General features: G+C 49.8%; 1 protein-coding gene across 1 annotated transcript in view; it reads left to right on the top strand.

The window, feature by feature from the left end:
* Positions 1 to 1265: 1265 nt before the first annotated feature.
* Positions 1266 to 27972, top strand: part of NOS1 (nitric oxide synthase 1) — a 150199-nt gene continuing 123492 nt past the window's right edge. Inside the window, exon 1 of the mRNA XM_044990167.1 lies at positions 1266 to 1372. The gene's annotated coding sequence lies outside the window, so the exon portion shown is untranslated. The remainder of the gene's footprint in view (positions 1373 to 27972) is intronic.

The raw sequence follows: 27972 nt of genomic DNA on the forward strand, positions 1-27972 counted from the left end.
AAAGAGGCTTGGGAACAATCCTTTTTAAAGATCAGTGTTTTTCTTTAGGAGCCAAACTGGTACCAACTCCAAACTGCAGCCTGGAGCCCAGATTCTCAGCCCCTGGGGCCAGAGCAGCAGAGAAGGTGAAGGTTCATTGAAGCCACCTTTGTGCATACCCCATTTTGGGGTGGTCTTTGGGCTGCTCTAGCTTATGCACTGTTCCCCATGGCCCCCCAGTGGGAAGCAGAGAACAGCTGGAGTGCACTGCACTTTGCCCATGGCAGTGTCCCGTCCCACCATAACGCTGGGAGCTAAGGAACAGGGGTAACACAGGCACCGTCCCAGCTCTCTACTGGCCAGGGAGACCCCTTGCCCATGGGGCAGCATAGGGGGCCTTTAGCACACTAAGCCCAGGTCAATGGGACCCAGGCTTATGGTCTCAGGTGTCTAACCCCGCTCTTGAGCATCCGCACTGTGTTGTAAAGCTGGGTTCACGGTTGCTGGATCTCACGGCTCTGGTAACACAATGCAGTACGGCTATGGAGCCCTGCTGACTCCGCTCTGCAGCCTGAGCTGCGGCCACACTGCAGAATGACAGGGCTTGGAAAACCACAGCCGGACTTGGACTCCGACCCACCCACCTAATGGGGCCCCAGGACCGGGTCCTGAGTCAGGCTGATCAGTGTGCGGACCCCAGAGGGGCTTGGGCTCAAACCTGAATCACAGCCAGGGCTTAGTGCACAGTGTAGACGTGCCCTTAGGGAGTCACTGAGGTTCAGGCCCTGTGGGTGGCATGGGTGTGGCTAACTCCCAGTGCATTAAATGGGGGTGCTGGTGCCTTTAGCACATCACCAGGCACTGCAGAATCGCTCGTTGGGATCTGCTCTTGAAGGGAAAGCCTTTCTGGAAACGCACGAGAAAGATCAAGCTGTAGGAGGGCCAGCAGCGTCTGAGGCGGGGAAGGGAAGAGGCACATTTCTGCAAAATGTGTCCAGATCTGATCTGGAAACCCTCCGAACTAAAGGTAATGGTGGCCAGGTCCCAGGGAAGCAGGAGAAACCCAGAGCCTTTCCTTAACCCAGTGGGGTTCCTGGGAATGCATAACAAAAGCCAGGCCAAAAAAAGAACAATTAGGGCTGGGGGTGGGTGTCACACCCGTCCCCGGGCAGCCTCCGGAGCCAGCAATGCAGGGTGAAGGCACAGGTTGCTGTTCCCAGGTGGTGTCAATTAATCCTCCTTCATTCAGAGTAACACAGGCAGCGAGGCTGGTGAGGGCTCCTGCTGATTAATTACCACTTAGCCTCCAGATGGGAAAGGCAGTGCTGGAGCTGGGGTTAGACTGAAAGGGAATGCGAGAGGACTGGAGTGCCGCTTCAGAAGGCCAAGCCGAGTGAGTACCCTCTCTGCCAATATTTTACACTCCCATTACCTGGAGCTGGGGGGCTTCCCCGGCTTGGCATGGGTTGGATAGTCTGAGACAGGCTCGAATTCCCCAGGTGAAAGGCTTCATTCCGTTCCTAGGAGCGAGTCCCCCGGCGGCTGCTGGGACACTGAGGTGGTCCCTTGATGTGTGGCCAGTGCACTGGTTTGGGGAAGTTCCAGTCTTTCCCCGACCTCCTGCAAAGTGCTGGGAAGGAAGGAGAATCCACGGTGCTCTCTGAGGTCTCTCCTGGACTGTGCTCTGCTGGTGAGGCTCCCCTGTTTTAGGAGCTGTGATACCTTGGCAAGGGTGTTGCTCGCGGTGCTCCTTGGAGAAAGGCAGGACAGCCAAGTGGTGGAAATTGTGACAAAGTCTGAGATCTTCACTAAGCGATTTCCCTTTAAGTTTGGGCTTTGCTAGCATCTAGGTTTGTGTGCTGGGTTGGTTGTTCTCTCTGGGCAGACAGGAAACTGCCTGCGTGTTTCATTTCCAAAAATAGCCCAGCTGGCTCTGCCAAGGGTCTTTTGCACCCAAGCTGTCTGCTCGCCAGCAATCGCAGCGCTTGCTGTTGTCTGTGTTATAAATCCTGTGTGTGTGTGTGTGTGTGGTGGGGGGGAGGATTGCTCTCCATAGCAACTACCCTGCTTCCCAGTTTGCATCTGAAGGTCATATTATTTATTTACGTTTTAGCGTGTATTTCGGTAGTGCCTAGGAGCCGCAGGAGTGGGCCGGAACTAGATTGTGTGAGGTGCTGTACAAATGGGTTGTTAGGCCTGATGGTGTGTGTCTTCTGGCTGGCATTCCCCCTCCTTCCCCCCACACCCCAGAGAGATCCCTCGGTCCTAAACCACGGTGCCAGCAGTTCCAGAGGTTAGGTGAGACCGCAGGCAATTTAACCCAAACTACACTCTTCCTGCCATCGGTTTGAGACCCTGAGTAAGAGACTGTCAGTATTTTGAGGGCTGCTTTTACGCTGTGGATGAACAAGCTCTGTCCAGGCTTCACACAGCTGGTCAGAGTTCTTTGAAACCCTTCTAAAGGGAGAAATGTGCTACCATCTCAAAGACAAAGTTCTGTAGAACACGGCGGTAATTCAGATTGTAAGCTCCTTGGGGCAGGGAACTGGCTTTTGTTCTGTGTTCGTACAGCTCCTAGCACAATGGGGCTCCAAAATGCTATGTCAATACAAATAATCTTCCCACTACAGCATTTTGTAGGATGGTTCTAAAAGCCTGCAGACAGGAGATCATTGTGTATTAAAGACTATAGGTTTCTATAGTGTTTTCTGTTCAATTTCTGTTGAACGCTGGTTTCATTCCTATCAGGATAAGCAGAGCCCTCTGAAAGGTAGGCTGGAGCAAGTACATGCCATGTAGACCTTGCCTTTTTATTTTTCCCCTTGGAATCTCTTCCTTTTTCTCATTCTCCCAGGCAGGATGGTGTCCGAGGGCGAGTCAAGCTTTCCAACCAGTAAAGTTTGGGTGGGTTTGGAATGAGGCAAACAGAGTCTCCCCATCCCCATTTCAAACAAAAATTAAACAGAAAACTCAGTGCTCCACTTCCTGCTTTGGTGTTCAGGCTTCATTTGACGCTGAACTTCGCCCACTGCCTTGTTTTCACCACATAAACGGCAATTTGGGTCTGTGCCCCCAGCCCAGTCGGTGCCATGGGAAATGAAGCTCAGCTCACTCTCAGGTTTTGAATTGGGGGGGAAAGCCAGTGTTTATTCAGGGAAAGAACCTCCTGCAGCCTCTAACCATTCCCAGGGCCAGGTGCTCTGCTGGCTGGCTTGGCCAATGAGAAATCTTTCCTTGCTCAGGGCTGTGAGATACTTTGCTGGACTGTGCCAGGGAGATGATGGGAGGGGGCAGGATGGATGGAACAGTCAGGGTGTAACTATGTTGTGCAGCACGGAGGCTGGCCTCACGTCCGCTAGGTAACTGTGTTACCTGAGACTCCAAAGGCCAACCTCTCCAAGGGGCCTGCAGAATATGGACATGCCATTTGCGACAAAAACCTGCCTTTATTAACCAGTGTTTCTATGGCATCCTTTTACCCAGGGATCCCAAAGCACTTCACAGACACTAAGTGAGTCTTGACACATCCCTGTGAGCAGGGGCGGCTCTAGACATTTCGCCGCCCCAAGCAGGGTGGCATGCTATGGGAGGTGCTCTGCCAGTCGCCGGTCCCACAGCTCTGGTGGACCTCCCGCAGGCATGCCTGCGGAGGGTCCGCTGGTCCCACGGCTCCACCAGACCCTCCGCAGGCACACCTGCGGGAGGTCCACCGGAGCCGCCTGCTGCCCTCCCGGTGACCGGCAGAGCGCCCCCCACGGCATGCTGCCCCAAGCACGCACTTGGCGTGCTGGGGTCTGGAGTCGCCCCTGCCTGTGAGGTAGGTGGTGGTCTCCTCATTTTGCTGGCATCCTTTTGTCTGCGAGAGATGGTGGGAACCACAGCCTAGGATGTAAATGGTTTGTAATGTCTTGTGTAACTGAATAGATCAATCCAAGAGTTGCATGATCTTTGGCAGTTATTGCAAATGCCTGTGTCCTGGCTGGGAGCTTGCTTCCTATGGGCTCTTTTCTCTGCAAAATGTAGATGCCACTTGTTAGTCAGGATCAATTCCAAATTCCTTCATATCTCACTTGCATGTGTCTTTATAGCGGAGCTTGGGACATCCTGTTGTTCTTGTTCCCTCTGATAGCTCCCTGTTCAGCATGTCCATGGGTATGCGTCCGTCTTCCAATCTACTCAGATGGCCTAGCCAGCGCAATCGTCTTTGCTTGAGCAGGGCTTTCACATTTGGTAAATTTGCCCTTTTTGAAGAACCTCTGCGTTGGTGACTTTATCTTGCCATTTGGTGTTGAGTATGTGGCGTAAACAACATAGGTGGAAACGGTTTAATCTTCTCTCCTGATAAGCATTTTACACATGGGGAAACTGAGGCACAAAGCAATTACGTGACTTGCGCACGGTCACATGGCGAGTAAGTGGCCTAGATGAGAACCCTGGCTTTCATCATTCCTGGTCCTGCGTTAATGTATTCCTCCCTTTTAATGCCAGGGCCTAGTCAGTTACTTATGTAAAGGAGCATAACAACCCATGTGCTTATTGGAGGAACGCATTGAAATTCTGTGGAGGAACGCATGGACATCTACCCCCACCCCCGTCCAGAAAATCTGCCCCTTCAAGTTCCCTCAGCTGGCGTATGAGCATGTATTTATGTATGGTACAGATGGTGGCTAAAGTGTGTGTAGGCACCAAAATAGTGGTGGCATTGTGACTGCTGCGGGGAACAGGCTGCTAGCAGCGTATCGTGTTCCAATTGCTATCGCTATTTTCAGGGATGTAAATCCCAGGGCAGTACCGCTCCCGGGGCTGTGGCCTTCAGGAAAGCTCCCTTCCCAGGAGCAACTGTGTGTGTGTTTGTTTGTTTCTGCAAAACTCTGAAGTCGCTTCAGACTGCTTTTCACGCTCCCGGCAGGGCCGGCACCAGCGCAGCAAGCAGGTGCTTGGGGCGGCCAACGGAAAGGGGCGGCACGTCCGGCTCTTCAACGGCAATTTGGCGGTGGGGCCCTCAGTCCCTCTCGGAGGGAAGGACCTGCTGCCGAACTGCCGCCGAAGAATGAAGTGGCGGTGGTAGAGCTGCCGCCGAAGTGCTGCCTATTGCGGCTTTTTTTTCCCACCACTTGGGGTGGCAAAAACGCTGGAGCCGGCCCTGGCTCCTGGAACTCCAAACAGGGGAAGTTTCTATTCTAAACCGTAGGCACGTTGGATCTGCAATTTGGATCGGATCTTCACAGCCTGATATCTGGCCCCGGTAGTGGCCTAACCCGATAGGTACATGAAGAAGCAGAGGGTTTATGGCACACCTACAGTGCACATGCAGAAGGCAGGCGTCCCTGCGCTAGCATTCATCTAGCGAGCGTGGGTAACAACAGAAGAGCAGGCCTGGCTAGCAACCAGAGACTAGGCCCAGGTTCTCTGGAGGGTTTGTACGCTGGCTGCTAACCTGTGCTGCCGTCACTACACTGTTCTCTGTGCTAGGTAGATTGAAGCTGGCATGGGTAGGCCTGCCTTTGCTACCTTCACTCGCCCTGTAGCCATCCCCCCACACCAGCAGTTCCAGGAAAGTGATCATGTGGGATTTGCCCACCTGAGTCTACTAGCAAAGAGCAAGTGCAGCGTCTGCTGATGTCCCGTCCTGTCCCAGGAGACATGGGAAACCCGATTTAGCAATTCCTGAGCGGCCAGGTTCAGATCCCAGCTGTTGGGAGTGCTTGCCTGGAGCCCACGAGTGTACTTCAGCCAACGCTGCTCGTAACCAAGGGCCAGGTTCTAACAGCAGGGGTCCCACCCACTGGCCTGGAACTGTTCTTGGAGCGACGGGCTGTTGGGTGGTGAGTAAAGGCGTCGGCATCTGGCCTGGTAATGTGGACGAGCGCAGTTGTTTGATGTACGATGCTGGCTGGGCGTTCAGAGCCCATGGGATGAAGTCAGATACCAGGAGAAAAGATGAGGCCCTGCCTAAGAACTGCTGGGCCTGCTCTGTGTTACGTCCTGTGGTGTGTTTGTCTGGGCTCCCCGGCTGGGATCCCATCTGTCCCAGTTCTGCTGGCGACGCTGCCTCGAGGCGCAGGATGGACCTGGACACGCTCTGCTGCTTGTGCACTGTACATTGCCCTGGGGGGCTGGTGTGGCTGGGAGGGGGGAGATGGGCCAGTCCGATTGTAGGTGCTGTGGACCCAGGGTTCCCTGCCCTCACCCCCAGTCATAAAGGGAAACAAATTCAATTGCTTTGCAAACTTTCAGCAGGGTCGGGTCCTATGCACCTTATTCGGGCAGTGTCCTCTGACTTCAACAGGGGGTCTGCCCTGAATCCAGAGCGCCCTGGTCTGGCCCGTAGCATACATCCCTTTAGTCTCCGTGCAAATAAATTGTTCCGTTCCATTTTTTCCACAGCCTGAGACAATAACTCTGGCCAGATAAGAGCGTGTGGATTGTTCGGTAAAGCTCCAGGGGTCTCCTTTGCTTAAACCTGCCAGGCACCTGTTGAGTGCGGCTGACTGAATACTGATTGCAGGGGCAGCGTTCCCAAAAGGAGAGTCACACCTGGCATTACACCCACTTACAGAAAGGAACACAATGAAAGAAAGGCTGGCCGCGTGGGAAGCTCTCTCAGCCGCTGGCTCTTGCTGAACTTGGGCCAGCAGCAACCTCCAAGGCATCTGAGCAGCTCCATGCTTGGAGAGCTCTCTCTGCTCCACACCCACCCTTCTAGGTCTGCCACTCTGGGGGGACCTGACTACCAGGTTGATGTGTGGGAGTCCTGCTGGCTCTTAAACATGAGTCTCCTCCACACTCGATGTATGGGCCAGGGGCGTGGGAGCCCTTACCTACTGGCGCACCTAGCGATAAGAAGCCTGAGTTGCTCCCAGCCTCAGGTCTCTGATTAACGCCTGTTGTTTTTTTTTAATTTATTTTCCCTTCTCAGTCTTGCTGAGTGAGACTCCTACTCATTCTTGAACCTGGGTCTCCCATAGTACCTGGCACTCATGCCTCACCGTGGCGCTGACGCATTTTGTGTGTGAAGGATCAGAGTGCTACAGCTTTGTACCGTGGCAGGGCTGGTGGGAGAGGAGGTGGAGGAGAGGAAAAAAGTTTCCACAGACAATCTAAATAAAAGGCTTAGCAGATCCCTGTTGTAATGTGGCAGGTTGTTACCTGGAGCCTAGTGTAACTGGCCCAGGTGCTGCCCCAGGAGGAGGGACAGAGGAGCCACTCTGTCCCCTTGTGCATCCAGCCATGTTCACCCATGGCTTGAGTGAGGAAACCAGCTCTGCGGTAGAGCAAACTGGGCAAAGCCTGGGGAACAATCTCACTCTCTAGAAATTGACGCCATCTCAAGCGATGGGAAGCCCAGCTCGGAGCACACAGAGGTGCTCTGGCAGGGAGCTGCCAACTGCCAGCGGTGCTGTGGTTGATTGGGAACCCTACCGCACTCGTGTTTCGGTGCAGATGCTGCTCTGGCGGATGTACCCCATGTGGACGAGAAGCGCGCTTGCTCTTTCTCAAGCATGGTAGTTAAACTGGCTTTGTCTCCTTTTGCGTAAGCTGCTGTGTGCAAGGCTGAGAGTTCTGGCTATAGAAGGGAAGCCTGGCTTCAGATTTGGCTAACAGAGCCCAGGAGTGGCTTCTGGGGATTTCTAGGCTCATCTTCTTCTTTATGACGGTAGTGCCTAGGGACCAGCCAAGAACAGGGCCCTGTTGTCTAGGTTCTGTACAACCAGTAACAGACAATCCCTGTCCCAAAGAGCTTATCATGTAAAGAGATCAGATGGAGGGTAGGGGAGAGGAGGACAATGCACAGACAGAGGATAATACGACAGAGGCAAATGCTGTCAGTGCCACAATTCTTTTTGTGTATCTATCTTTGTTTGCTTTTAATTTCTCAGGCCTCACATAGGATTTTCAAAGAATCCTATTAATAGGCCAGTCTACTGTGACGGTTTCTGTTATACCTAGTTTTTATCTGGTGTCTTTAATCCCTCGATCTCCAAAGACTTGGAAAAACAGGGTGTCGTTATCCCCATTCTACAGCCGGGGAAACCGAGGCACAGAGCAACGTCAGGTGACTTGCCCAAAATGACACTGAAGGTCAATAAGAACTTGAAGCACAGCCCAGGTCTCCAGACTCACAGGTGAGTGGCCGGTCTGCTGGACCATGCTGCTTGGTTCTTTTCCAGCCTGCCCCTCCGAGGCCTCCTTCCATTATTCATGAACTTGTCTCTTTTGTCTTTTACATATTGTCTTTCAGGTTAGATGAGGGGGGCAGTTATGCTGCTGCCCGTTGACGTGCCGTGGGGGCAAGAGCGGTGATGTCAGGTCTTTTCACTTCTCTCAAAAGGGAAGATGCCGAACGCTCCCTAGAATGCCTGCATTCAATTATGAAAATTACCTGCTTTAAACCTATTCTGTTCTGCTCTCCCCAACTCCCTGTGTTTTTCCATAAAGCTGCTTCATTATGGGCGATATTAACAGACTCAATCATTCCCTCCCTTCAGCGCTCGGCTGGGCAGCTCAAGGAAAAGAAGGACCCGGAGTTTAAAACCAAAACTCTCGGAATCGCACACACCTGCCTAAAAGGGGTATTTTTTTAGGTTGTTTGGTGTGTGTTAGTGTGCGCTGTGTTAAAGATAATTAGCCCCTTTGATGTTCTGTGTTTCTCTGACACGACATGTTCAGAGGGCTCTGCAAAGGGGGTTGGGGCTGTCGTCATGAATTTCTGTGTCGGAAAGAGCCGAATGCATGGAATTCGATGGCTCCCGCACAGGATAACTCGGGGCTGTGAGGAAGAGACATAGGGGAGGTAAGATCTGTGACGGTTTAAAACATGCTGCCAAGATAAATCTTAAGTTTATTTAAAGGTAGAACCTAGTGAAAGCTCTTCAAGCTTTTGTTTAACTGGTGCCTCATAATGAGGCAACCGGGTTATTGGTAATAATGCAGGAGCCTGGTAGCGCTTCCTCCTTACAGAAGATAAGACAGAGAGTGTGTAGATTTTAGTGTGTGTGTCTGCAGAAATCTAACACAGCAGGTCTCTGAACTAGCCTGGCAGAGACTTCGTGTTTCTAACCTCTACCCCTGGCAGAAGACGGTTATGCTGCTTGTGAGATCCAGAACCACGGCACTCCTCTCCGCTTAGCCCATGTCCTGACTAGGAAAACAGGTTGTGTTTGTAGAACGTTTTGGTTAACTACTGTGGTTTTAAAAGAAAACTTTGCCCCTAGTGTAGATCGGGCAACAAGTGGTTTTGTTTTTAAATGTGGTCCTCCTTAGGACCACAGGAACCACAGTGAAAGACCATCCCTGCACCAAGGACCCTGCAATCTAACTAGGCAAAACGGACAGACAAAGGTTGGGAGAAAAGCAATGGGATTGCCATTTGGGTATGGGGAACTGAGGCATCATGATCCTGTGGCTCAGATTTTCCATTGCCTTGGACCTTGTGTAGACCCTTACATCAGTGTAAAATCAGACTGGTAATGAGAGAGACCAGTGTAAAGCGGGTCCAAGTGACCCCACAAGGTGCAGGGCGACTTGCCCAAGGCTAGCCAGAAGTCTGGAGCAGCCCATCAGGTGCCTCTGACACAAGGCCATTAGTCTGGAGAATGAAGGTGAAAGTGTCCAAGGGAGCATTGCTCATTGTTCATAGCACAGTAACCCACAAGGGCCCCATCAGTCTCTGGGCTAGATGCTGTTGGCTCCTTGTGTGACGTTCTTACAGCTGCCTTCAGCAGCAGCCGTAACGTGACCACTTGGGGTCTCAAGTCTGCTACCCAGCAAGATGCTTCCTAAATAACCTGGTTCAGGGAGCATGCAGCAATTTCAACCCCAAAACTCTTGATACCCACTACGAAGGTGATCAGCATGCTGACTTAGCTTTTCAGTCACCGACTGAGACACAGGGGACAGGAGAACACCGATGTCCCCAACGCAGATTCTATCAAGGAGCAAATGGTTTAATTAACGTGGTGGCTCTAGGATGCATGCTAATTCCCTGGGCTAGTGTGACTTTGGAAAAGCAGGTGATGTACTGAAGCAGTGGTAGCTGCAGGCACCTCTCTGCTATCTCTCACTTTGTGGGCAAGAAAAATCAATATAAACCACTTTGAGATGCACAGAAGTGATTGTTATCTCTTGATTGAGCTCAGGAGATAAAGTCCAAAATGAAATTCCTTCACCACATGAAGGACAAGCAAACACCTTCTGTGGTCTTAGGAGGGTGGGACACATTAATTAGGTAGAGGGGTGTGTGTGTGTTTAAATATTTTTAAGCTACCAACACACCTCTTTAGCTAATATTCCCTGATTACTCTGTTTGAATAGAGACTTTTGTTAGCACGTTCTTTACTTCTGATGCTCAGACAGAGGTAGGGGTCTAACATCAAGGCTACATGATCTACCCATGCTCTTGACTATATAAAACCCAATAATAATGCCAATGGGTAGAGTGAAGGTTCAGTTGGAGGTGCAAATGCCCTGGGGAGATCCAGAAGGAGAAAAGATGGCGAAGTAGGACGTTGCTGGCTGGATAGCTTCACTGCTCGCTAACACGTTACTTTAACGTCTTAGCGGTGTGTATCATTGGGAATAGTGATGGTTGTCTGTGCTTTAAACGTAGCAAGGGGGTATAACGCTTGTACCATTTGCCTCTGGTTGATATCCCTTCAAAAGGAGGTGTGCTCCATTTCTGTTTGGCTGTCTGCAATTTGCAGTGAATTTGCTGCCCATTCTGGCTCGCTCTTCCGGGGATATGCCGAGAGCTTTGGATTCCTGGGCTGACAAGCCAATATCCTACATAAGAACTACACGTTTCAGCACTAATCTTCTCTCTGACTTTCAGAGCTTGCATTAGGGAGAAGTAACTGCATGTAGATTTTAGTTCTTTATATATAATCATCATTCATCCTGATGGGGGGCCAAACACTTCACTATCGGTCCAATTCCGCCTTCGATGGGCAATTCTTGCTAAAGTAATAGAAGTTGGCCCTGTGTATCCGAGAGCACAAATGGGCACTAAAGATATGAGAATATTTTCACCCGCCTCTGAAATGCAGCTTTCTTTGGCGTGGGAGGTAATGGCTGTCTAGCAGTGCCCAGCCAGTGCTACCAGCCATATAAGCTCTGCACTCGAAGAATGCTACAGCCGGCTCTCACCACAGAGAGATTGTAGGCAGACAGGATGCTGTCACCCACCCGGGAGTGAGGCCAGAGCACTGGAACTCTCGTCTCAGACGAGAGATGCATAAAGGTAAATTCTCCGAGGAAGTCCTAAAATACTGAAGATGTTTCTCTCTGTGGAGTTTTGAGAGTTATGAGTCAGCACGTCAAGCACCTGGAAAATGTCACTGTTTGGGGAAATATTTTTCTGTTCTGTTTGTAAGCTTGACTTGTTTCTCCATAATAGCCAAGTGGAGTCTTTATTCAGCTTCTTGAATGCGAGTGCAAAGGGTCAGGCCAGGGGAGACTGGTGAGAAGATAAGCATTTAAGTATTCAGCAAGGCTCAGAATGCCAGAACTAATTCAGTTTGCCAAAGGTTTTCCATAGGAGGTGCTTATTTGCTCATGTGCGTCAATTCAGTATTGCCTAGAGGGGATTGTAATGTGAGCTGTTTACATCTCCACCCAGTAGTGAAGCCAAGCTCTTTCTTGGGAATCTGGTGGTGTTGGACTAGGGGTGTGGGTGTGTACTGTGGTAAGCTGTTAACTGCCAGGTCAACAGAGAGCTGCTGCTTTTCTTGTTCTGCGTTCAGGGAGATGCGTTAATTGGAGGCCAGTGCTCACAATGGTCTCTGTCGGCCTTAAAGCCCGAGTTATCTCAGCGTTACAAAACTCAAGTGAAGTCTTTTTCTCTAACCTTCAGAAAGTGCCATCAGGCTTCCCTTTTATGCTGTCTATAAATCAGTCTAGGGATGGCTCGGAAAGCCTTGGTATATGTCATTAGTACTTTAAGTACAGCTTTAAACATATTATGGGCTAAAATTGCAAATTCTGCACTACGGCATGAGACTGAGCAGCAGTCAGTGGCGCTTTTCTGTTAATTTATTATTCTGAAATACTTGCACCCTTGGGAGTGGGGGGGTTCATAGCAAAGAAATTCAGGAAATCACACTACAAAGGGTAAGAGTTACTTGTAAAAATGTGTAAAGGAAGCAGCATGTCTGTAGATGCATACCTAGCTTTGAGTTTGAGTAGCTTAGGAAGTCTCTTCTGCCTGGTACGGTGTTCTTTCTGTAAGGCCATTTGGATCCACAGCAGCTCCATCCTCTTCCAGCTCCGGTCAGTGCCCCATAATAAGAAGATAGGCATTGCCAGGCATCATCGGGAAAACTGTGAAGCTATATCCCACTACCAAGCAAAGCAAACCCCTTGACCTGTTCAGAATCTTCATCTGTCAGGTTAACTGAATGTCCCCATAATGCTGTGGTCCTGGGACGCATCAGGGCTCAGCTCCTCAAACTCCCACTGAGGTGATAAATTGGATTTTTCTCTGCTACGAAGGGCCCAGACAATGGAAAGTCACCTTGACAAAAACCGGCCTAGGTAGTTAGAAAGGATTGCACAGTACATTAATCTCAAACTTTCTCACAGTATTTCAGAACTTCCTCTTCCCAGGCAAGCCCAGGTGCTTGTGGAAACATGGGGAGGAAAGGAGGGCAAAGTTAGCCAAGCTCATGATGGGTTTGGTTTGGGCCAAGTTCAGATACCAGGCCATCCTTCCTCATGTCAGATGTAAGATCTTCTGAAGATCAAAGAGCAGACTCCATTTTCATTTTGGGGTTCTAGCTGAAATATCACAAGGAAGGTGGTTTTCATAGGCGGATAGACATCCAGGTCCCCAAGGAACTATGGTCTATACAGCCGCCTCCCCTCCAAAAGCACATTGATGGTCCTCAGATATTATTTCTGGCCCTTCTTGGAAGCAAGGGAGTGCCAGACATCTCATGAGTGAGCCTGTTCTCATGTGATTTCCAGACTGTTTCTGCCGAGCTAAAATGTTCCCATGAGTTTTGTATATTAGGAGGTGTGTTTCCTGATTTCAGCCCAGACTCTGATCATCCGTCTGTGGGTAACAGGCAGCTCAGACTCTTTGGGGACCCTCTCATTCATGAAGTGCCTTCTCCTTGTTTTCCTCAATGAAAGGAAGCAGTAGACAGTAGGACAGGAGAGTTCTCTGGGGCGGCTAGAACCCAGCAGAGGGGTCCCACTGGAACCTGATTCCTTAAAGGCAGCTGTATTTAATTCCTCAGTGCCTTGTTACCTAGAGATGTGGTAGATTCTTCATCACTTCAGGTAATACTGGACGTGTTTCTAAAAGAGACTCATTCACAAGTTATTAGGCTCAGTGCTGGAATGACTGGGTAAATTTCTCTGGCCTCTGTCAAGCAGGAGGTCAGAGTAGATAGTCCTAATGGCCATAAAAATCTGAGGCCCTCTAATGAGAGGGCCTATGAAAAGAGAGCAATCCCTTGAAAAGGAAGCTGCTGCATAAAAGGACCTAGGGGTTATGGTGGACGAAAAGCTGAATATGAGTCATCAGTGTGCCCTTGTTGCCAAGAAGGCTAATGGCATTTTGGGTTGTATAAATAGGGGCATTTTCAGCAGATCGAGGGATGTGATCATTCCCCTCTATTCAGCACTGGTGAGGCCTCATTTGGAGTACTGTGTCCAGTTTTGGGCCCCACACTACAAGAAGGATGTGGATAAATTGGATAGAGTCCAGCGGAGGGCAACAAAAATGATTAGGGGGCTGGAGCACATGACTTATGAGGAGAGGCTGAGGGAACTGGGATTGTTTAGCCTGCAGAAGAGAAGAATGAGGGGGGATTCCAAAGAGGATGGATCTAGACTGTTCTCAGTGGTACCAGGTGACAGAACAAGGAGCAATGGTCTCAAGTTGCAGAGGGGGAGGTTTAGGTTGGACATTAGGAAAAACTTTTTCACTAGGAGGGTGGTGAAGCACTGGAATGGGTTACCTAGGGAGGTGGTGGAATCTCCTTCCTTAGAGGTTTTTAAGGTCAGGCTTGACAAAGCCCTGGCTGGGATGATTTAGTTGGGTTTGGTCCTGCTTTGAGCAGGGGGTGGGACTAGATGACCTCCTGAGGTCCCTTCCAACCCTGAGATTCTATGACCTTAGGGAATCTGCTTGGGCAGGATCCTGAAATCAAGCCCATACACAGTCACTTCACCATTTGAATAACAAGCCCAGAAACATTGGGTCAAGATGCTGGCAAGCAAGCTTGGTTGGAATCTCAACCCGTAAATGCTTTCCAGAGCCATAAAAGCACATGAGAGCATCAAATTCTTCCCTAACGTTCCCTTCTCCATTTAAGCAGTTGATGCTGCTGCCAGAGCAATGTCATGCGCTTGTGAAGAGGGGGCTACGTGATGGCGAATGGGAGGGGAGCTGTACACGCAACAGTCGCTCCTTTAAAATGTGACTCACTCTATTAAGAAATTGGAGAGCCCTGTACCTGAGGAGCTATAGTTACTGTGGCATCCTGTGGGGTGTCTCCAAACCATATCGAGAGGGCCCTGTGCTCCGTTAAAGCCTATGAGCCACATACAGACCAAACTTCTGTTTGGGCTTGTGTCACCCCTTGAGGGCGAGGGTGCTCAAAGGTCGCTGTAAGCCACTTCTGTGGCTCGTCAATCTTCAGGTTTCTGGGCCAGTCCTAAGTGGCAACGTAGAGAGATCTCCTGGGCCGAGCTGTGCCAGATCTCAAGAGTTCTGTGGCCATGCCCCTGCTGCTTCAGCCACACGCCTTGCACCTGTGGGTGAACTTAGGGGGTGGGGGGGGGAGGAAGCTAGCTGGGCCAGCAGTATGCCACAGCTGATTTCTCTGTGCCAGAGGAATCCTCAGGGGGCCACCGAGGTGAAGATATTGCTTTGTGCTACAAGAGCAGGGCCAAGGATCTGACCCCATATGTTTTCAGAGTCCTCGCTTTAGAGTGCAATGAACAGTCTAGAACGCTGCTGGCTTCATCTCAGTGAAGAACTGTAGAATTTTTTTCTATAAACACCTGCTCATGGGAGACTTAGAACTAGACTAGCATGGCAGTAGTGCGGATAAGGACTGAGGTGGGGTAGCAGATTTGGGGGGGCCGCTAGGGCTGGGACAGTTAGGGGTCCTGGAGGCCAAGAGTTGGGTGAAATCTCTCCCATGCTGTTTGTATGGACCAAGGTGGGATTGGATCTCGGAACTGTTCTCCATGAGCCTCTCCTGCTTTAGATTATGCACCGAACATAGGGCTGTGCTGGTCAGAGAGAGGGACATCTGAAATGAAAAGGCACTGAACTCCTTTCCGAAGAGGGGTTGTTGGCGAGAGGAGTCCATGCAGTCTAATGAGCTATTTGGCCATGGAATACGACCACATTCCTTGCAGTAGAGATAGTAAAAGTTAGCTCATCAGCCTAGTGCCCTCATGGGACAAGCACTGTCTGCTTATTGTTTAGAATTTGTTTTTCTGCCTCTTTCATGTGTGTCAAGCTTCAACTGACAGCACAGTAGGAAAAGTGTGCTTCCATTCACTGCTGTCCTGGCTGGGGTCTGTGGCAGCAGATCTGCCACAGCAGATTGTTGTGTTCGCCAGAAGTGCCCTCCATAGGCATTGGAGTAGGCAGAGCTGCTAGTCCTGACATTGAAAGGGCTGTGGTCCTGCATTTGGGGAATTCTGAGCTATTCCTAGCACTCTAAGACCTCCTGGCAATGAAGAGATCTGCCCAACATCTCTCTATTCCTGGAAGGAAGAGCATTAAGGAGACCCCTTGAGTTGGGCAGACCCTGTGCTGGTGTGAAATGGAGAACGTGGTGAAAGGAGAGCATTGATAGGGAAGAGTGTGAGGGAGTGATGAAGCTCTGCGGATTTGGGGAAAGGTCTGGAGCCCAGGGAAGAGCACAAGAGGGTGGGGGGCACAGCCTGGGGAGTTTGGGAACAGAGATGAACCCCTTATGAAGACCCAGATTCTCAGCTGCCCTCTGCACAGCTCAAGGAGGGGCTGGGTTGGCTTTTTGTCACCTTTACGACCTTTGCATTCTTGAGCTAGGGAGGGAGTAGGTCTGGTCTCCAGCCTTCAGGCTGCTTCAACGTACTCTAGGCTGCCTGGAGTTCCACAGGCCCTTTCCAGCAGTTGGGACAAGCTGTAGCATGGAGGGGCTGCAGTCACACTCCGACTTCCTGGCTCTGTGGGTTTCTATATTGGAGATTCACAGTGCAGGTAGACGTACCTGCAGTATTTGAGCTTGCTGGCCGTGGAGGCATGAGCAACAGGATGGGCTACCTACCCGGAGTACGTGCCTAGGTTTTCAGATGGGACTGTACTTAGGCAGCTAGCTTGTCCCACCACCCATGTAGATGTAGCTCAATCAGAGGTAGCCCAGGTATGGCTACCCAAGCTGGGAATCACATCTCCAGCTGCAGTGTAGACAGGCTATGTGTAGAGGGGGGCGGGGGCGGGGTATACAGCCACGACACTGACTCTGGTGGCTGGAACAGGGGTCCAGAATCCAGCCCTTAGTGCCTTTAAAAAGTTGTAACATTGCACATTAAATTTCCTCCTGTAGTTTTAAATACCTCATGAGAAAGAGAAGCCAAACTTCTAGGCATATGGGGTGTCTGCCCACAAGGGTGTGTTTTTTAATCTTCTTGGTGGAGTCTGGGGTTAACAATTGAAAGATCAAAGCCAACTGGAGGGCTGTGTCAGGCCAGGGTCCCTGTGGGAAACAGCAGTTTCCTTCATTCGCTTCAGCTGGGAAGTGTCTGCCCTGCATTTTCGACTTGGGTCCTGGGTTTTGCTGAGTTCCCGGGGGGAGGGGCTGGGAAACTAGGCGCATGCGAGTCAGCACCGGTTTGTATTTATCAGATGGGGAAGGCCTGAGGAAAAGCAGGTGGCAGCACAGAGGGCAACATCTGTGCACGTTCACACCAGCTCTCTGCTCTCCGCTGCCCTTGGCGCTGGGGATACTCACTGGGTGGGAGCTGTACTTGCTCCCAAGCTTTCTGTCACCCTGGTGTGTGAGAAGTGCCGTGATGGTTGGGACACACTCAGCCCGTCCCCTTTACTCTACTTTTCCCAGTCACATGAGGGGCTCCTGATCTCTCGAAATGGCCAGCGGGTGCTTTGTCGAAATCAGGAGCCAGAGACCACCTGGAAACAAGTAAGCCAGGGTGATGCAAGGGAAGGCACGTCTGTTCTGACTTGGTGTTGTGTGGGGGGGGCTGTTACCGAGGTGTACTGTGAATGTTTTCATGCCATCCCATGCAGCTCTGCAGTAATCGGATGCCCCAGAGCCATTCAGTAGCATGCATTATTGTGCCCTGGCTCTTACGCAGTAGCAGTTTGTTTCAAAACGATGGGTGAATTCACTGCTCTCCAAGGCTGTCCATGCGCCACTTACCATGAGGGTGCTACAGAGTAGGCTTAGTGGTGTGCAAACCATCTCATGGGGCTAATGTGCCTTCAGCCTGGACTTCAAAGGGTGTTCCTGGGGCTGAGATGGTCTCTAATGACCATTCAACCCTGGATTTTTCTGCTGAAAGTGCTGGTGAGGGCCAATTAGTACCAAATGTGGCAAAGGCTTTTGTGATTTGGATATCTGCCACTTGGAGTTGTACTGAGACCCATCAAACTCATTTCACTGAGGCCAACAAACAGTTGGCTGTTAAGAACTTTAAGCCTGATCCAAAACCCAGATGGGGAGGGCTCTGAGTTACTACAGAGAATTTTGATGATCCCTTCTAGTCTTGAAGTCTATGAGAGAGTCCCACTGGCTTCACGGAGCTTTCATCCAGGCCTGGTGTCCTTATTGAGAAGGAGGAAGTTCTTCTAGGTTAAGCACAGGACTGAATCATGGGCTGTATTTAGGGTGACCAGACAGCAAGTGTGAAAAATCAGGACGGGGGGGTAATAGGAGTCTTTATAAGAAAAAGACCCCAAAATCGGGACAGACCCTATAAAATCGGGACATCTGGTCACCCTAGCTGTATTCCTGGCTCTGCCATGGAATTCCTGTGCCCTTGGATAAGTCCCTTAACCTCCCTGTACCTCAGTTTCCATGTATGTGGGGGGGAGGGTTTAAGTAATACCATACAAGGTGGTTGTGAGGCTTAATGTCTGTAAAGTGCTATAGTAGATCATAATACTTGGATCTTCAGTGTCCTCTGTAGTTGTGGTGTTGACTCTGGAAGGACTTTGGGGGAGATGAAGACCACCTATTTGCTAAGTATTCCAGGTGGCCCTTGGCAGAGTGAGCATGGGCCACTTTCCTTATTGCTATGAGAAACCTAACACCTCTGTTCTGATTTAAGATACCAGAGAGTGGTGCTTTTTGTAAGCTTGGAGCATTGCCACTGATTAATGGTCTCTTCTGGCCAGAACCTCTGCTTTTGTTTTGTGTGGGGTTGAGTTTTGCGGTTTCATGTTCGAACCCCTCCTTCCAATCTCAAAGTCAAGATCAGTTGAAATGACACAATGTGAGGTTGAGTTGACACCATATGGAAACTGTCCCATTCTTCTCCCCCACCCCTAGCTTTGCGTGACTTCCTTTGGAAACGGGATCTGGGTGGAGGCCTGCTTGGAACTTAGCCTGGGTTTGCCAAAATGGCCCAGGCTTGAGGATGCAAAATGAAACCCAAAACCCAGCAAATCTCTCCTGGATCCGAGTTTTGTCATGCTGATAAATAGTACTTCCATAACGATGTCTGTTCAAAGCACTGTACTTGCTTAGTGAATAGCAGTGCTGCTTGTGTCATCACTCCTATAGACTCAGGCTCCTAAATCAGTTGGGCTTTGCCATGCTGAGTGCAGCAAAGCCTACTACTAATCAGGGGCGGCTCTATAAATTACGGCGCCCCAAGCAGGGCGGCGCGGTGCGCCGCCCTTCCCCAGTCCCGCGGCCGGGGCAGAAGTGTCTGCGGCGGGTGCGCTGGTTTGCGGCTCCAGTGGAGCATCCGCAGTCATGCCTGCGGGAGCTCAAGCGGAGCCGCGGAAAGAGGGGACCCTCCGCAGGCATGACTGCGGCAGGTCCGCTCATCCTGGGGCTCCGGTGGAGCTCCCGCAGGCATGACTGCGGCAGGTCCGCCGGAGCCAAATGCCGCTTTGCCCCAACAATGCCGCCCCACGCGCCTGCTTGGCACGCTGGGGTCTGGAGCCGGCCCTGCTACTACTACTACTAATCCCATCACCCCAGTCGGGGTATGGGCCGCCAACCACAGATCTCCAGAGTCCTCTATCCTGGGCCATTTGCTCTAGCTGGTTCCAGGTATAGCCCATTTTTATGCTATTAGCCTGAAGGTCGCGTCACCAGGTGTTTCTTGGACGGCCTCTTTTCCGCTTGCCTTGGGGGTTCCACCGCAATGCCTGTCTGGTGATGTTGGTTGGCTGCTTGCGTAGTGTGTGTCCTATCCAGCCTCACCTTCTCCTTCTAATTTCTTCCTCTGCTGGGGGTTGACGGGTCCTCTCCAAAAGGTGGATGTTACTGATGGTGTCTGGCCAGCGGATCTGAAGAATCCTTCTAAGGCAGCTATTAATGAAGGTCTGGATCTTCCTAGTGGTTGTTTTAGTTGTCCTCCAGGTTTCAGCTCCATACAGTAGGACTGGTTTCACGTTGGAATTGAACAGTCAAATCTTTATTGCCAAAGACAGCTCTCTGGAGCTCCAGATGTTCTTGAGCTGTAGGAAGGCTGCTCTTGCCTTACCAATCCTTGTTTTGATGTCTGCGTCTGTGCCACCCTGCCGGTCGATGATGCTGCCTAGGTAGGTGAAGGACTGCACTTCTCCCAGGGGGCTTCCATTCAGTGTGACTGGGTCGTTACTGATGGAGTTAATCTTGAGGATCTTGGTCTTTTCCTTGTGGATGTTGAGGCCAACCTGTGATGACGTGGCTGCCATTACGTTGATCTTCTCTTGCATCTGCTGTTTGCTGTGTGAGAGGAGTGCAAGGTCGTCGGCAAAGTGCAGGTCATCAAGCTGGGTCCACAACGTCCACTGGATTCCGTTCCTGCACTCGTAAGTGGATGTCTTCATAATCCAATCAATAACGAGGAGAAAGAGAAATGGTGACAACAAGCATCCTTGTCTGACTCCGGTTCGCACCTGGAAGCTGTTTGTGAGCTGCCCTCCATGGATCACTCTACAGTGTATGCCGTCATATGAGTTCTTGATCAAGTTAACCACCTTTGCTGGGATGCCATAGTGCCGAAGGAGCTTCCAGAGGGTCTCTCGATCCACGCTATCGAACGCTTTTTCATAGTCAACAAAATTGATGTACAACGAGGAGTTCCACTCCATAGACTGCTCGACTATGATGCGGAGCGTTGCTATCTGGTCCGTGCATGATCTATTCTGCTGGAAGCCTGCCTGCTCATCTCGTAGCTGTGGATCAACTACATCCTTCATTCTCTCTAAGAGGACTTGGTTGAAGACCTTCCCTGGCACCGACAGAAGTGATTCCTCTGTAGTTGGCACAGTTGCTAAGGTCTCCTTTCTTGGGGATTTTGATGAGGTATCCCTCTTTCCAGTCTGCCGGAATCACTTCTTCTTCCCATATCTTCTCAAAAAGAGGGTACAGCATTTCCACTAAAGCATCCAGGTCTACTTTCAGGGCCTCTGCTGGAATGTCATCAGGACCAGCCGCCTTCCTGTTCTTCATCATGGTGATGGCTTTTCTGATCTCGTCTCTGGTTGGTTTGTCGCAATTGATTGGAAGGTCCTCGTTGGCAGGGTCAATGTCTGGTGGATTTGGTGGTGCTGGTCTATTCAGGAGTTCCTCAAAGTGCTCCGCCCATCTGTTCATCTGTTGTTCTATTCCTGTTATAGACTTGCCCTGCTTGTCTTTGACGGGAAGTTCTGGCTTACTGAACTTTCCAGACAGTTGCTTGGTGGTCTCATACAGCTGTTTCATGTTGCCGCTGTATGCTGCCTGCTCAGCTTCTGCTGCCAGTCCATCCACATAATCTCTCTTATCCTTCCTAATACTCCTCTTCACTACTCTGTGGGCTTCAGCATACTCTTTTTGAGCTTTGGCCTTTGCTGCTCTAGTCCTGCTGTTGTTAACTGCTGTCTTCTGTCTTCTATCTTAGTCAAGGTCTCTGCTGTAATCCACTCTTTCTGCTGGTGTTTCTTGATTCCAAGCACTTCCTGGCATGCTAACCTAAGTGTCTCTCTCACTTTCTGCCATCTGTTGAGTACACTGTCTTCCTCTTCCTCAGACCGATCCTGTAGTACTGAAAACTTATTCTTCAGCGTCAGTCCAAAATCTTCCTTGGTCTTGTGGTCCTTCAGAAGGCTGATGTTGTACTTCGTTTTTCTATCTGATGCATCTATCCAGTTCTTCTTCAGCTTCAGCTTCAATCTGGCCACCACTAAGTGATGGTCGGACGCTGCATCTGCTCCTCTTCTAACTCTACCGTCCTGCAAAGCCTATATACCCTTAAAATCTAGGCCTCTAATACAATTTATGGTTTAATGAGGTGCTTGTGACGTTAGCTGCCACGTAAGGAACTGAGCTTTCAGAACTCGGTTGGTTCAGTGCCAGCTCCACCTGGTTTATATGGGCCAGCTGACAGTCTCAGCTCTGTGGAGGCAGAATGTATGCCCAGAGGGAGCTGAGCATCCATGAGAGTGGACAAAAGCAACTGGCAACGGTGCAAACTGATTAATAGCCTGTCCCAGTGAACCATTAGCACCACACGGCCTTCAGAGCCACTAAAATGCTCAGTCTCTTGGCACTTGTTAGAAACTACAGCACACATGGCAACAGATAGCGCCCAGCATGGTGCCGGTGGCTTGTTGACCTCTTGCCTACCAAACTTTAAGAAGAAGAACCCCGAACAGCTCAATAGAAAACATTACCATGCAAAGAAGAAAGGCGCACGCTGCAATACTGCTCCTGTTAGATGAGATGGCTGGACCTACGGATGTGAATTGTAGTTCCAGTAAAACAAGCATGCTGGTTGCTTCATTTGTCTTTCTGCTCAGCTCTTGGCCCTCTCTGTAGCCCAGTGCTCATGGGATACCCTTGTAATAACTGCTGAAGGGTGAGTAAGTAGCCATCAGAACCTTAAAACAAATTGTCTGGCAGCCAGAATGGTTCAAGTCCATTGACTGGGTCTCTGAAACAACCTGTGCATTCGCCGTGCAGTCTCTTACCAGCTTCCCATGCTCAGTGCTCCAGAAATTGTCTAAACTAATGTCTCTTCTAAGTCTTCACTGCAAAGGCCAAACACACACTAATTGCCCAGCTAACTTACGTTTTTATGTTGCAAAATTTGAACGTCAGTGGAAATATCACATATTGGAGTCTCTGTAATTACCTTAAAGTTTGGTCATTATTGCCTTAATTTTAATTAATATTTGGAAGATGAAAATATTAATATGTGAATTGTATGTTTCTGCTTGTCCTTCTCTCTGACTTAAGATCAGTGTCAGAGCATGAAGAGCAACAAAAATGATTAAAGGTCTAGAAAACATGACACATGAAGGAAGATTTGAAAAAATTGGGTTTGTTTAGTCTGGAGAAGAGAAGACTGAGAGGGGACTTGATAACAGTTTTTAAGTACATAAAAGGTTGTTACCAGGAAGGGAGAGAGAAATTGTTCTTCTTAACCTCTGAGGACAGGACAAGAAGCAATGGGCTTAAATTGCAGCAAGGGAGGTTTGGGCTGGACATTAGGAAAAACTTCCTAACTGTCAGGGTGGTTAAGCACTGGAATAACTTGCCTAGGGAGGTTATGGAATCTCCATCATTGGAGATTTTTAAGAGCAGGTTGGACAAACACCTGTCAGGGGTGGTCTAGATAATTCTTAGTCCTGCCATGAGTGCAGGAGCCTGGACTAGAGGACTTCTTGAGGTCCCTTCCAGTCCTGTGATTCGATGAAGAAGTCTTTGTTTTTCCTCAGTTCCCCATCTTCCTTCCACCTTTTTGTTGTTCTCTAGGGAGCACAGGGGACAAAGAAAGGAGGTAAGAGGAAAGGGCTGGCAGGATTTGACTTGCTCATGTCTGTGGTCTGCTAGCCAGCCGGGTTATATTAATATGATGCCCTCAGGTATTTAAGAGCAGGGAAGCCCAAGCTGTACTGTGAGACACTTCAGTATTCTAAGCCCTTTCACATCCATCTTTCTATTCTTTTGAGATTAATTCGTCATGTCTGACAGGTTGTTCTAAAAAAAATTGCTGCCCTGGAGGATACAATGTGGGTTAACCATGTTCAAGTAGTATGAATGAATTAGTGCGAGGATCGGCAACCTTTGGCACGTGGCTCTCCAGGGAAAGCCCCTGGTGGGCCGGGCCGGTTTGTTTATCTGCTGCATCTGCAGGTTTGGTGTAAATGGGTGCAGTAGCACTGAAGTCAATGGAGGTATGCTGATTTACACCAATCAGTGATCTGGCCCCATTCATTAAAAGTAAAACAAAATCCGATTTCCTGACCTAGGTTTCTAATACCACCTCAGGTTATTAAAAGGGAAGGAAGTTTTAAAATCTAGTTTATTGTTCATCAACAGTCTCTCTCTAAAATGGCTTTCAAAATATTTTGAGTTCATTCAGAGGCAATGAAAGGAGAGGGAAAAGGTGGGCAGGGGAATATGTGGGCACAAATCTGACACACACATTCACACACAGTCAGATGTGGCATCAGAGCTGAAGCACATGCAGATCTGTGGTGCAATAGGCCATTATTCCACACTCAATAAATTCAGTCACCTTCTTGGTCCCTTGGCAACCACCCCAGGAGCCTCCTTGAGTCCCCAGACAGAGCAGTATCGTTATTTCGGCTTGCTTGTTTGTCAGATACTGGGACTCTTTCTTTTGTCGCTTTTTTTTTTTTTTTTGTGGCTTAGAAAACCAGACCCCGTCTGTGAGCCTCTGAGTGGCAGGGCCAGCATCCTTGTCACTTCAAAGCCAATGCTTAGCAGCTGCCAAGTTAATGAAGCTTTCCTTGCTCTGAGTAGGCTGGAGGATGCCTGAAATCACGGCATCCCACAAGCGCAGGTGATCAAGATGACAGCAACCAATCACTTTGCACCTCCCTTTGCTGCAACCAGAGCCAAGATTCCAAGCCGGTTGGGTTGGGTTTGGAAGGGGGTAAGATATTTCCAGTAGAGCTGGTCAGGAAAGAGGAGGGGAAACCCCCACTAAACTCTGAAGGTGAAAATAGTTCCCATTTAATTTTTGTGTGGAATTTTGGGGGGGGGGGAGGAGTTTGTTTTTACCCCTCTTCCCCCACAAAAATCCCAAATCTAAAAGGAGAATCAGGAAAATAGCGACATGAACGGAAGACTTTTCTTGTGTGAATTTCGGTTGAATTGAGAAGGCTGAATCCTTCCAGGCCTGGCTCTATGAGGAGTCTGTACGATTCCACTCTTCAGTGGTGGAACATGGGTATGCAGCGGGGTTGAGAGAACAGACCTGATCATGTCCCCTTCATGTCTCTTCCCCGCTCTTCTCTCTGGGCCTGCAATAAAAGCAGACCAGTGTTTGGGCTCTGGCTGGTCACTTCTTGGTGCAGGACTCTAGAAAGAGAATAATTATGGCTGAGAACAGCCATTCCCATGGGCTTTTAATTTACTAGTCACTGCGATGGGCAAGGGAATGAGGAGGGAGGGTGGGCGGGGGAGGGTCAGCATATGATATTTCTCCCCAAAGTCGAACTTGGGATATAAACTCCTACCGGACAATACACCAGGGTGTTATTTCAGGACCCGTCTCTCTCTCTCGCAGACTTTGACCCAGAACTCAGAGTTCCATAGCAACACAGCTAAACTGCGAAGGAAAGCGGAGCAGCCCTAGCGCTGCAATGACAGACTGGGCTGGAATGTGTTTACACATCAGATTTGGAAAGGGCCAGGGGTTCTCAAACTTCATTGCACTGCGACCCCCCCCCCTTCTGACAACAAAAATTACTACACAACCCTGGGGGGGGGAGGGGCAAAGCCGAAGCCCAAGGGCTTTAGCCCCAGGTGCGGTTCCTGTAACCTGGGCCGCGCCACCTAGGTCTGAAGCCCTCAGGCGGCTTCTTCAGCCCAGGCAGTGAGGCTCAGGCATTGGCTTTGGTTCTGGCCTCCAGCAAGCCCTGGCGACCCCATTTAAATGAGGTTATGACCCATTTTGGGATCCCGACCCGCAGTTTCAGAACCACTGGGCTAGAGAGATCTGGGGCAGCCATTCCAGAAGTGCGGAGGAGAAGGCTCTGTTGTCAGCAGTGGTCCATCCACATGAAGGAACAGAGAGGAGGCTGGGGCTGAGAGCTGGAGACAAGGTTGATTTAAGAAGCAGGAGCCAAGTCCACAAAGTCTTTATAAAAACAGAAGGCCGACATTTCTGAGCAGGCTTCTGGAGCCTGTATGTGTGTCCCTGCAAATTCAGCAAGCGGCTTAAAAACAGCTTGGTACGTGCATTGTCCAAAGACCTGTTCTTTTCCCTCTCTTTCCTAGCGATTCCTGATTGCTCAGAGCACCTGGCAACTCACCCTACATCTCCCTTCATCTGTTTTTCTCTCTCCCTTGCTGTCTTTTCACTTAGCAGTTTGGTTGAAACGTCCCTTCTGCTCTCCATGGTACTGCACGGCGCAATAACTGCTTGGTGATAAGCAAGCTGAGGTAAGCAAAGCAGCTGCAGCAGGAAAGGGAGAAAAGGAAGGATCAAGCCACAGAGGTCTCATGAAGATGCTGCTGAGCCCTAGCGACTGGGATATAGTGGATAGTCTCTGGCATGGAGAAGGGCTCTCCTTTCTCTTCATCTCTGTGCAGTCAAATGCTTTTTGTCTCCTGCCTGGGTACAATGTGCCAGGAGTTGAAAGCAGATGGCATCAGCCAGGCGCGATCCCAAATCTCCATGACTTATGGCACTTGATTGGACAGACATCGTTATTCTTAGTAACCCTCCCTTAGTAACCGCTCTCCACGAAGGAGCCGGCCGTTCGTTCTCTTTTTGTCGGGTTTCAATTCCTGTTTAAACTCGATCTTTTGACTTTACGCAGCTTCCCATGATACATGTTCCCTGTTGCTGATGTTATGGCAGCACGTGGGACATGGATCAGACAAGACTAGTCTATGCTAAGAGAGGGGTGATTATATCTGGGGTTTTTTTTTATAAATACTTTTTGCCCCCATGCTATAGAATCTGCCTTACGCAGGAATTCTGCAGTCGTTATTCATGGCAGGCTTTGGAAGCATTAGCCATTGTTCACTTTTTTGTCAGTCGCAGAGCTTAAAAACCATGGGCCAGATCCCCAGGTGGTGTAAGTAAATTCTACTGACTCCAGTCAGCTGAGGATTGGACCTCACGCCCTGTTAGTGTTCTATGTTCCAGTACAGCTGGTTTAAAATTTTCAATTCAAAGATGTTTGTTGGGAAAATGGCCTTTTTTTCTCAAAGCAAATCTTGAAAAGGAAATAATCTTTGTGAAAATTTGTTTTTTTATGGGAAAAACCCCAAACCCAATATTTCATTTTTGACTTTAAAAAAAAATTCTGGAAAATGTTCACAATTTCTAAATGTTCTTCTGAAACTTGTCATGGCCCATCCTTGCACTTCCCACCCAGTTCCATAATATTTATATTTTGGTCTTATCCACTAAGCTTATGGTCTCAAACATAGATTGTCAGGCTCTGAATTGAAATTCTGGGCCTAGGGTGCGGAGTTTTATTTAGCAGGAAAATAAGCTGGGGACAATTTTTTTGGCTGAGGTTTAGCTGCTGAAGCCGATCACCGTTTTAAGCCTTGTCCATCACTTTCCACAGCTGCCTGATTGTTGGCCGGTGCAGTGGCATACGCAGCAGGGTTCTTTCTTCTTTGTTAAAGCGTCCCCAGACATCAGAGGTTAATCACACACACACACACACACACACACACACACACACACACACACACACACACACACACACACACACACAGACACAGTGGGCCTATACTGTTGGATATGCCGAGCATGTCTTTCAGCAGCATGTGGAATACACAACTGCATAGCCCCCTGGCATGGGTATAAAGGCACGGTAGCCGGTGAGGCACATCTTTGGCAGGTAGAGAGATGACACGCCTGAAAGGCGTGGGTATATATGTGAGTGCAGACCCTACATGCTCTCCTTGCCCATGCCTGCCATCAGTGCTGACGTTTGCAGCTGTGCAGTGTCCCACTGTCTTCCCCGCTGCTGGAGCCCTTCCCATCCCGCAGGGAAAGACTCTGGCAAGAGGCTCTGGCAGGAGCCTGTCACCGCTGCCTTGCCTGGCCGGAGCCTGTCACGGACACGTGTAGCTAGCCACCGCACTGTGGATGCAGCGTGTAGCTATGTGTACACAACTTACCGCCGCCAGTGATGTACCGCGAAGTTGTAGCATCCTCCCTGCCGCTCAGCTGTGGCTTAACCAAGCCATGGGCCCAGTGATTTTAATCTTGATTCTTAAATCAGTTTTGCCGTCCTTTCCACCTCAAGAGCACAGGCATAGCCGGCCAGGACTTTGAGAACCAGCTACCCCTTTTCCATGCCTTTCAATCAGGCTGAATCAGATGCATCTGTCCTCCCTCACACACCCAGCCCCTCATTGATAGTGCCACATCTTGTACTCCCAGAGGGGAAGGGAAATTGGGAGCTATCAGAAATGAAACCCATTTCCTACACCTCCCGAGTGCCAATTTAAGACCTGTGGGAGTACTGAAGCTGAGCAGGGTGTTTGCCAAGAGATAGGCAGGGCAGAATGCGGAACTATCCATGAAATAGGGTCCTTCATAAGAACTGTCCCCCAGCGTGAAATGTGCTGCGTCAGAATTTCCTCTTTGTTGTGGCACCCCTAGGTGACTTACCACAATCAGTTGCCAATTCTAAGGCCAGGTCAAGTTAGGTCACCCAGCAAGGCTAGCTAACCTACCCCCAGTGAATTTGTATTCTGAGCTAGGAAGAATCGTCGCTGGCGATTCTGAGCTGGGAAGAATTCAACCCATGTTAGCTTTTAAAATAACTCTTCAGAAAAGATCAGATCTCACAGTTTAACAGGCCTGAGTGGCTGTTTA

This window comes from Mauremys mutica, chromosome 16 (genome assembly GCF_020497125.1).
Source record: "Mauremys mutica isolate MM-2020 ecotype Southern chromosome 16, ASM2049712v1, whole genome shotgun sequence".
Taxonomy (NCBI): domain Eukaryota; kingdom Metazoa; phylum Chordata; order Testudines; family Geoemydidae; genus Mauremys; species Mauremys mutica.